Below are 11,052 nucleotides of genomic sequence, written 5' to 3'. Positions count from 1 at the left end.
GAAATAAATATCTGTTGAATAAGTTAATAAACAAATGAAACCAGTTATGAAGATAGAGTTTCAAAAAGTACAAGGAGGTAAAAATGTCAAGTGCTACAAAGCAACCAAGAAGGAGAATAATATGTAAAATAATAATATGTAAGAGCATCAGCCTTGGCAGGTGCAGCTGGAGCATGGCTCAGGCACTGAAGGGTCTCGGTTTTGATTCCTGCTCAAGGGCACATACCTGGGTTTCAGGTTCACTCCCTGTTCCCGGTGAGGGTGCCTGTGGGAGGCAACCAGTTAATGTGTCTCTCTCCCATTGATGTGTCTCTCTCTCACCCCCTCTTCTTTCTTCCCACTCTCTCTAAAAATCCATGGGGAAAATACCTTCAGATGAGGATTAACAAACAAAAATTAAACAAAACAAAACAAAACAAAAAGAAACAAGAGCATCAGATTGTGAATTATAAAGGGTTTGGAACTGTCCTCAATGGAGCCCTTTCCAAAGAGCACAGGATCCAGATTGACTAGGATTAAAGCAAGACTAGTTCGTGAAGACAGTGAAAAACCCATACTTATTTCAGAAAATGCGACATCCTCTGTGAAGAAGATTTGGGCATTGTTTGATACAGTTGAGATTATATATATATATCCTACAGCAGATCTGTGGATAAGGCATTGTGATTTCTCATGAGGGGAATACAGAGAAGGCACATATTGAGGTATCTGTCCCAGATCATAAATGTTTAGAGGTAATGGGGCATCATGTTGGCAACTTATCCTTTATGTTGTTCTAGGAGAAAAGTATTTTATCTTCCCATTTTCTAAAAGTCTGGGATTGTTTGCAATTAAAAAACAAATCATTTAAAGTGTTTTTAAATGACATTTTAAAATGCATGGCATCATTTTTTAAAAAAATAGCAGTCTAGAGATAGGGAAAGAATTTGAATGGCAATGTTAAATTAGTATGAGGTTTTTGTGGAGTTTTTTTTTCTGTTTTGTTTTTTAGAATCTGGAGAATGTTGATATGTTTATAGACAGGGGAGAATGATAAAGTTAGAGGAGACATGCAGCTGGAACCTGTCCTAATAAATCCTTCAGTCAGCATGCTAAATTTTGTGGGGTGGCATAAAGGAAGTAACAGGCAAAGAGACCAGCAGTCCCCACTTTTGCCTTCAGAAAAATGATTAAAAATGCCTCAGAGCAGGAAAACACACCCTTTCCACCTCTCAGTGACTCTGAAACGTCTCAGCAGGTGGACTGCAGACCAGTCTTGACAGGAATGGACATAAGAATTGCCAGAATTTTCAGGGCCAATGTTCCCAATATTCCTGGACCTTGTCTCTTATCGGAGGCTCTGATTGCCTTCCCCCCCAGTTACACAGACACCGAGGAAGGTCTCATTAGTGAGGGTATCGCTGTTACATATTATCAGTGGCACTGAGTTTATGTTCATCCGTGAGTCATTGACTGTGTTCTTATGAACAGTTTTCACAATAATCAGAGACCTGTTACTGCTTGTTATCTAAATCTGGCTCAGGAAGATGGGGTGCTATGATGGTGCGGTACAAGAGACAGACCTAGATAAGTAGTGGCTTAAACTGGCTACTTCAGCAGATTAAATGAACAGGCTTGTCATCTGTTTTAGGAAAATATTGGAATGTTTTAGCCCATTATTACCTCCAAAACTACTGTGGCTGAGTAAACACTACTGCTTCTGTCATTGGTACACAGCCATCAGCTGTGGAAGGCTGTTGTAATTCTGTTTGGCTAAACATGTTGGCAAAGCAGGCATAACAGGTAGACTGGAAGACCATAAACAATGTAAATAAATAACATTTATTTTTGCTGGAAAAGGTGCATGAGATTCTATTATTATTATAGGCCTTTAATTATCCCAGGGCAAATTTGAGGCGATGATGATGAAAATTAGAAGATGGCAATCTCCAGGTCCTAAGAGAGAGAAAACATGTGGAGATCACGGAGCTTAGATTCAGACAGTGGTTCTGTTTCATCTCATCTTGTAACTTTAAACAGGCAAGGGAACCTCATTTTCCCCATCTGTAAAATGGGGCTAATGGTACCTTATAGTGTGTTTATAAGTATTAAAGATAATATATGTGGAATGACTATGATTATTATCTGCTTACTCAAACCCTGTTATACTGCTCATTAGCTGTTACTGCTTTTTATATTTACTGTACACAAACTACTTTCTAACCCAGTAACTCCCTAACTAGAGGCTTACAAACATTCACAATCATCAAAAACAAGCAAACATACAGATTAAAAACATAAACACATGTTTTCAACGGCTTTTCAGGTGGAAATGTCTTGCTATAAATCTTTCATGTTATGTTTTTAGCTATTATTTCTCAACCTCAAAACAACTATGCTTTATTGGGAATGGGGACTAAAAAGCCTTAATGTAATAAAAGATAGCCAGATTAGTTTTAGAATCTACCTCATCTTTCTTTAAGATACCAGGGCATTTTGAGATGTGCCTAAATAAGCCATCTCAATAAGAGTTCATAATAAATGTATGACAATATTCTCACATGATGGTTTATAATCTTACTCTAGATAGCATGATATTTTGCTCTGGTTTGCCTGGGATACTTCCAGTTCATTCCTGTTATACTGGCTCAGTTATTAATAGTTCATATAATCCTCTCACTCTTAAAGGTTTGGACAATAAGCACAGTCATCCTATGTAAAGCATTTTACAGTTGAATTTTCCTGAGAACCCAGGTTAGATGCAAAACAATAGAAGGTATTGAATGCCTACACCCTGAGTAAATTGTGTGATTGGCACCTGAATTGTGAAATGTTTTCAGAGGAAATTTTCAAGTTAACATTTTTTATTGAGTTATAATAGAGATAAAGCAAAAAAGAAGGATGTAGAGAGTAGAGAAAATGGTGGCTGAATAGGTAGCAATTTCATGCACATCCTCCTAGGGACAGGCCAGAAAAGCAACTAAATTGAAGAACATCCACCCTGAATTTAAAAAATTAGATACAGCTGATTATTATATAGAGGAGATTATTTTAAAATAAGGAAGGGCAGAGGATGCCTAGAGAATGCTGCTTGTCATCCATAACCCTCCTGGAACCACCACTGTGCTTCTGCAGTGAGTTGCAGCATACCTCCTCATAAGCTCCAGATGTCTGCAGGGAATGCACGCAGCCAGAGTGAGCTCCCACACCAGGCCTCTGAGACCCAGCATCCTAGGAACCAGCTTCAAGACCCCGCAATGAGTGCAAGACAGGAGGAAGCCTGTGCTCCACCCCTGCCCCAGACCCCATAACCATGCTGCTAGCCTGGCCCAGAGCCAACCTGTGCCCACTCCACCCTGGTCACCTGGACAGCCCTGCTGGGGTGACCCAGAGCAACCCACACTTGCTTCACTCCAGCCCAGAAGGGGCTACCCAGAGTAACCTAGTGCACAGCCTCTGGGACAGTCCTATTGGGCCATCTTGAGCAATGGAACACACACTTCACTCTGGGCTACAGGAGAGCTGGGACTAAACGACCCAGGGCAAACCTCCCCCTGCTCCACACTGAGGAGTACCAAACTGGTGCAACCCAGCATGCGTCTCACTCTAGGATACAAGAAAATAGAACTATGTAACCCAGAGCAACCCACACCCACTCCATCCCAAGCCCAGAGTCTTGCTGCCAGGAAAATCTGGAATAACCCAGCACATGCCCCACTCAGGCCACAGGGAAGCCCTGACTGTATGAACCAGAGAAACACACACCCACTTCTCTCCAGCCCCTGGAACAGTCTTGTAGGGGTGACCTAGCCAGGGGCCACAGGATCACAACAAAAGTACACTGCCAGAGGGACTTATGGCATCACCCTGCCACAGGTGCTGGGGCCACACAGTGAATTGCATGTCAGAGGGCTCTGAGTCCTCACAGGGAGTCTCACACCAGAGGAACTGTGCCTGCACTCCCACTACCCTAAGCATATGAAGCAGACAATTGAGGGACCAGATCTGTAGAAGGAGATACAACTCAGAGTAGAAACAATAAAGGCATAAGATTCAAGGCAGATCCAGCCTTTGGGCTAACAATTTCCAAACCATTACCCTATAAGATCTTCAACCTCTGAAACTCCTAGCAGGATGCCTAAGGCCAGAAAGAGATAGCAAAAATGGGAAGACAAAGAAACAACCCTCCAAGGAAAGAAAAGGTGGCATAGCCATAACAGAAACTAAATGAAACAGAGGCATGCAATTTGTCAGAAAAGAATTCAGAGTTAGAGTCATACAGTTCATAAATCAGATGGATGAGAAAATCAACAACTTGTATAAGAATCAAGAGGAAATCATAAAATGATATAGCTACAATAAAAAACACAATGGAAAGTTTAAAAAATAGACTAGAAGAAGCAGAGGACTAAATTAGTCAGTTAGAAGATAAGGCTGAAAAATACACCCAATCTGAACAGCAACTGGAGAAAAAAAATAGGAAGCAGGAGAAGAGCCTAAAGGAGTTTAGGGACAACATGAAATGAAGTAACATCCATAGAATAGGGGGCCAGAAGGACAAGAAGAGGCTAAGGGAGTTTATCAATATCAAGCCAGCAATGCAAAAAAATGCTAAAGGGACTGTTGTAAAAAGAAGAAATAGAAAGGGAAGAAGAAACACAGGCATAAAGAATCAAAATGGCTACAAATAAGTACCTATTAATAATAACCTTAAATGTCAATGGACTAAATGCTCCAAGCAAAATACAGAGTGGCTGAATGGATAAGAAAATATGACCCACATATAGCTGTCTACAAGAGACCAACCTCAGAACAAGGGACTCACACAGACTGAAAGTGAAGGAATGGAAAAATATTTTTCAAGCAAATGGAAATAAAAATAAATAAATAAATAACCTAAGGTAGCAATACTTATATGTGACAAAATAGACCTCAAAGTGAAGGCCATATCAAGAAATAAAGAAGGCCACTTCATAATATTAAAGAAATTGATACAACAAGAGTGTGTATATATCTGATAAACATATATGCCTCCAATGCAGGAGCACCCAAATACATAAAAAAAAAAAAAAACTTCTGGAAGATATCAAGGGAGATATTGACAGCAATACAAGGATTTTAATACCCCATTGACATCACTGAATAAATCCTCCAGACCAAAAAAAAAAACAGCAAAGAAATAGAAATCCTAAATGACTCACTAAATCAGATGGACTTAACAGATGTCTTCAGAAGATTTCACCCTAAAGCTACAGAATATACATTCTTCTCAAGTGCACATGAGACATTTTCAAAGATAGACCACACATTGCACAGGCAAAGTCTCTTCAAATTCAAAAAGATTAAAATTATATCAAGTATTTTCTCAGATCACAATGGCATAAAATTAGAAATCAACTACAGTAAAAACAAACAAAACAATTCAAACACTTGGAGACTAAATAGCATGTTATTTAACAATGATTGTGTTATCAAAGAGATCAAAGAAGAAATAAAATACATTCTGGTAACAAATGACAATGAAAACACAATCCAAAATCTATGGGACACAGTGAAAGTAGTCCTGAGTGGGAAGTTAATAGTATTACAGGTCTACCTCAAAAAATAAGAAAAACTGGTAATAAATTATCTAATCCTACAATTCAAAGAGCTAGAAAGAGAGCAACGAGAAAAGCCCAGAGTGAGCAGAAGGAAGGAAATAATAAAGATCAGAGCAGAAATAAATTACATAGAGCCAAAAAACATAATACAAAAGATCAATAAAACCAAGAGCTGATTCCTTGAAAGGATAAACAAGATTGATGAACCTCTAGCCAGGCTCTCCAAGAAGCAAAGAGAGAGGACCCAAATAAACAAAATGAAAATGAAAGAGGTGAAGTAACTCCCAAGCCCACAGAAATACAAGGGATTGTTTAAAAAAAAAAAAAAAAAAAAAAATATATATATATATATATATATATATATATATATATATATATATATATTCTATAAACAACTCTATTTCAACAAACTGACCAACCTAGAAGAAATGGACATATTCCTAAAAAATACGACCTTGCAAAACTCAAACAGGAAGAATAAAAAAATGAATAGGCCGTTAACTATAGAAGAAATTGAAGCAATAATCAAGAAACTTCCAGCAAACAAAAGCCCTGAGCCAGACAGCTTCACATGGGAGTTTTACCAAACATTCAAAGAAGAACTAAAACCTATCCTTTTCAGACTATTCTAAAAAATTCAAGAGGAAGGAATACTCTCAAGTTCTTTCTATGAAGACAGCATTAACCTAATCCCCAAACCAGCTAACACTACCAAGAAAGAGAATTACAGGCCAATATCCCTGATGAACGTAGATGTTAAAATCCTCAACAAAATCCTAGCAAATCAGTTCCAGCATTACATTAGAAAGATCATACACCATGATCTGACATGGAAAATATCCAGTGTCTAGACTGCTCTTCCTTTTCCCTCCCAGTATGTACCTCATCATCTTTCCTCTTCAGTATACCTACAACATTTATAATATTTTCAAGTAAGGGAGAAAAACTAGGATTATGCTTTTGCCAATTAAAAACTGAAATGTCTAGATTAATTCTAGCTTCTGAGAAAATTCAAATATATTACCTTTTGTAATTTAAACAATTATAAGTTATGAAAACAATAATTAATTAAAATGGTAGTTCATGAAATATGAATATACTAATTTTTGCTATGATATCACTGTAACACTTTATATAGGATTTTAAGCACTATTCTTTTCAATATTATTTACTTACTCAGCATTATAATTGAATTTTTTATTGAGCTATTACTCACCAAAAAAACAAAATGAATATCTTGGAATGAAATAAAGACAAATATGAAAAATAGATGACTGTTAATGCCAAATACCAAAATGTAGATTATTTTAAGTCTGATGAGTTCTAGAAAATTATAATCACAAAGTAATTGTGAATTTTAAATATTTTTGTCTGTCATTAATTTGCCATAAGTAAAAAATGATGTAAATTCTATGCTTAAAAAATATTTTGGGAGCCCTAGTTGATTTATCTTGGTAGACAGAGTGTCAGCCTGTGGACTGAAGGGTTCCACTTCAATTATGGTCAAGGGCATATATATGTCCAGTTTGCAGACTCAATCCACAGTATGGATATGCCCCTAGTACGGAGGCAGCCAACCAATGATTCTCTCTCATCATTGATGTTTCTAACACTTTCTTCCTTCCTCTCTGAAATCAATAAAGATATATATATTTTAAATTCTGTCTGACATCATCTAGTAATTCAAAGACCCTTCTGTCATCAATCTATTAATATTTTCCATCACTGAGTATAAAAAGAGACTATTGTGTATGTCTTTATTTTAAAAATTAGTGTAAAAGACCTTTCTGAACATGATAGCCAAAGACAGACATCATTATGAAAAAGATTTATAGATTTAACTATTGAAGTTGACATCTTCTGTATAGCAACACCCACCATAAACAAAACCTAGAAACAGATTACATAAAATACATGTTGGACAAAAGGTTAATCCATTTAATACATGAGTCCTCAAAAATCAATAAATAAATTATCTCCCATATAAAAATGGGTACAGATTTGAAAATTTACTTTATAAAGCTTATATATGGAAAATAAGAAAAGATATTCAATCTCACAGTTAATGAAATTCAAATTAAGTAACAATGGGATGGTAAGCTGTCACCTAGGAGACTGAGATAGACTTTTTAGAGTAAGAATGTCTATACTTTTGAGGGTGCATGAAACACATCACTTTTATACACTGCTGGTGAGCACATAAGTCAGTAAAACTTTTCTAGAGAGAAACTTGACAATATGTATTAAAAGCACTGTGGCTCGCAAGCCACATGCAGCTCTTTGCTCCCTTGACTGTGGCTCTTCCACAAAATACCATGGCCTGGGAGAGTCTATTTTGAAGAAGTGGCATTAGAAGAAGTTTAAGTTTAAAAAATTTGGCTCTCAAAAGAAATGTCAATGGTTCTACTGTTGATATTTGGCTTTTTTGGCTAATGAGTTTGCCGACCACTGCCTTAGGTCATTTGACATGGATTTTCCCTTCTAAGGATCAGTCCTTAAGAATTGATGGAGAAGAGACAGGGTATCCTATATAATAAAAGCCAATTATGCAAATTGACTGAATGGCAGAATTACGGGTCACCTGATGTGCACTGACCAACAGGGGGCAGGCACTCAATGCAGAGTTGCCCCCAGCTTGTAGGCCCTAATCCAGCCAAGGTGGGTGCCAGCTGATCACCCCACCATCCGCCCCATAAATCGGCCCTGATAGCAAACCAGGCCTAGGGACCCTACCCATGCATGAATTTTGTGCATTGGGCCTCTAGTTAGATATAAAGATATTCAGCACAGGGATTCACACATTGGCAGAAACAAGTCAACTGTTTATCAATATTGAATTAGTTAAATAAATATGGTACATTTATAGGTGAAATATTCATTCAATGAGGGCATAAATTTATTTATTGACATACAAAAAGGTTAATGGACATTTAATTTTAAAAAATTAGTTACAAAAAGAATGTTGATAGCAGGATCTACTGAAATTATATCAATAAGTCATCTTTCAGTGGCAAGGTTATATAGAATTTTACTTTCTCCTTTATATGTGTCTATATTTCCTAAGTTATTTACAATCAGAATAAAATCAATAAATATTCCCATCTCCACATTATGAAGAAGAAATGTCATGGTAAGTAATTTCTGCCCATTTTTTATTGGGTGAGTTTGAAATTTAATTCTCTGTCCAGAAAATAGTAGTATTTATATTCCAATAAAAACCTAAATGAAAAGTATGCTTCATACCTGAAGCCATCAAACAGCAATAGTGGAAAACTTCTACAGACAGAGGGTATGACCCCTGCAAACAGAGGGGTCATGTGAAATGAAAGATTACATATTATAGCAGTTCATTTGGAGGCGAGATTTCTTAGTATCACATTGTTGTTATTCTGAAGATTTGCTCCTCTTTTAGTCTCAGCCTGTGTTTTCTTCTTCTTTTTTTTTTTTATTAAGGTATTATATGTGTACATTATCTTACCATTGCTCTCCCCCCCATCCCACCCCGCCACTCACATACATGCCCTCCCTCCCCAGAGCTGTGTTTTCTTCTTCACTAGCACAAAGTAAGCTAGATATTGGGAACCAGGAGAAAAAGTAGTTGGAGGGAACAGAGAGAGAAGGAAATGGTGACAAAGATGAGAAAACCTTCCTGGCCACAGTTTGAAGAACAGCTCTATCAGGCCCACAAATTTGGTGCTATTTTTGTCTATGGAAAATCACAAAAATGAGCCCAAATGCCTTTCCTCCTGCTCCATGCATAAATTTTAAGTCAAAATTTAGCCCAAAGGTAAAAAAAGAGCCAAATAAATACATGTAGCAAGCTAAATTCCTCACAAAGGGGCCTTCAGTGTTTCTACTCAGCATAAGAACATAACTCCTGGCTCTTCTACTGAAATGATTCATGAAAAAAAAAAAAAAAGCTGAATATGTTTTCTTAAGAAGCAAGTCAATGTGTCAGAAAAATATGATTGTCCTAATCCTGTTTAACTTTTAACCTCAATAAATAAGCAAGAGAAGTTTGCAACCTGAACCTTCTTAGCAGTGAATGTTTCTCTTCCTTCTTGCTCCTGAAGAGTTTTTTTCTTTTTCATCCTGAGGATAAAAGGGACATTATAATTCATCAAAATGTATCCTTACAGGAATCCAGGCACCCCCAAAAAATGAGCTAGTGAAAGAAATCTCGAAACTTACTTTCACAAATATTTTTTTTAAAAGAAGCAGGAACCCATTTGGATACAGCCTAGGGTGAGAGCAAAGGACAAATGCAAGGTCTCTTTAAGACTTTCAAGATGAGAAGCAGTGAGTGGATCAGGGTCAAGACACATGACTCCACCAGTTTCAGCCACTTAAGTAACCCTGAGCTAGTCCCTTTACTGCTTCAGGACTCTATAAGAAATGTAAAACAGGCTACTAGTTGACAGAGGAGGACGCTGAGGGAAGAGGAATTTGAGGAAGGTGGTTGAAAAGTGCAAGCTTCCAGTTGTAAAGTGAATAATATTATAGTAAGTCCTGGGGATGTCATGTATAGCATGGTGACTATAAATAACAACACTGTGTTGTATATTTGGGAGCTGCTAAAAGAGTACATCTTAAAAGTTTCCATCAAAAGAAAAAGAAACTGCATTGCTTTGTGTGGTGATAGCTATGAACTAGATTCATTGTGGTGATTACTTCAAAAACATAAATTAAATCATTATATTGTATACCTGAAACTAGTATAATGTCATATGTCACCTGTCAATTACAGCTCAATTATTAAAAAAACAAAATGACATTGACATAAAATAATGTTAGACTAAATGGTTTTATTTGTGCCTTATAGTTCTAAGACCTGAGTATTTATAGTATACTATTAAATGGAGTGAGGGAGAAAGGGGACAAAATGAAATGTGTAGTATGATCCCATCTTTGTAAAATAATGCACAAACAGTAATAAAGCAAAGAATTATTTCTAAAACAAAAACTGGAATCAAACTCAACAAACATCATATAATTTTTTATACAAGTCCTTGATTACTACTATACTATTGCAGGTAATGTCTTCTCCCAATCAATGGCTGGAGTTTTTATTCTGATAATGGTGTATTGACTGCAGCAAACACACACTCAGAGGGTACATTTATTAATGCTGGGGAGGACGGTGAAACAAGGAAGAGCTTAGCATGGAAGAAGCGACAGCAGAGCCTAGGTTGGGCTGCTTTGGCTCACTGGCAAATCAGAAAAAAAGGGGAACTTGGAGGCAAGTTCTGAGGGTTAGCCTGGGATGAGCAGCCATTGACCATTACTCCCCTGGTTACAAGTCTCGTGGGGTCCCTTAGAGTTCAGGGGATGCATGTTTATGGAGGAAGGGAATGGCAAGGGGCATTCTCCCTGGAGAAAGAGTGCCTATTTTTTTTTTCCTTTGTTGGTTTCTTTTAGTTTCCTTATCCCATAGATATGCAATATTTTCTTAATGATATTAAATATTTTTTAA

The sequence above is a fragment of the Pipistrellus kuhlii genome, unplaced genomic scaffold (genome assembly GCF_014108245.1).
Source record: "Pipistrellus kuhlii isolate mPipKuh1 unplaced genomic scaffold, mPipKuh1.p scaffold_m20_p_3, whole genome shotgun sequence".
NCBI lineage: Eukaryota > Metazoa > Chordata > Mammalia > Chiroptera > Vespertilionidae > Pipistrellus > Pipistrellus kuhlii.
Note: the sequence above shows the minus strand (reverse complement) of the source record.